Here is a 698-nt window from a genome sequence, read left to right on the forward strand (position 1 = left end):
AATAAATAGCATTGGGTTGTTTTCTTTTTAAAAACCACAAAAGTCGTGTACTGACATGCCTACAGTCACCATGGTTCGCTTTATGCAGTTCTCTATGGATTTACACCTTTGATAGGGGTGCAGCTTGGTAGCGGCTACGTCAAGCATATCGTTGCTCTGATTGGCCCGTAAAGATGTGACACACAGAACGTTCATCCAATCACCCTCCAAATTTTTTTTCAAAGGCTCTGCCCTTTCCCAAACGCTGTCTATGAGTGGTTTTCCAGATAAATGTGTGAAACACATCCATCTGACGTGCCAGGTTACAAATGGGGGATTTCTCCACACAGTGGGGTTTATACTGTAATGCAAAATGTGCTTGTCGCCAGCAATGTACTGGGTTTTAAAGGATTTAAAACGACATCCTAGTTAGCACAATATCCACCACATCATTATTAACATTTTAAGACCATGATTCAGGTGAAAATTGATAAACTTACAAACTCAACAAAAGCCTCCTGGTACGAAGCCCTGATGGCTACTCTCAAAAATGTGACATATTTTAGCACATTGCTGAGGATATCTAATGTATATTTGGACATTTACCCTAATAAAAATGCGTGGAGCACACTTTAATGATCTTGAAGTGGTTGAGAACTTGATGTCTGGCTGTTGAACAGCTGATATCCACACCATCCATCTTCTTTTCGTCACTATAT

This window comes from Cheilinus undulatus, linkage group 17, assembly GCF_018320785.1.
Source record: "Cheilinus undulatus linkage group 17, ASM1832078v1, whole genome shotgun sequence".
In the NCBI taxonomy this organism is placed as follows: Eukaryota; Metazoa; Chordata; class Actinopteri; order Labriformes; family Labridae; genus Cheilinus; species Cheilinus undulatus.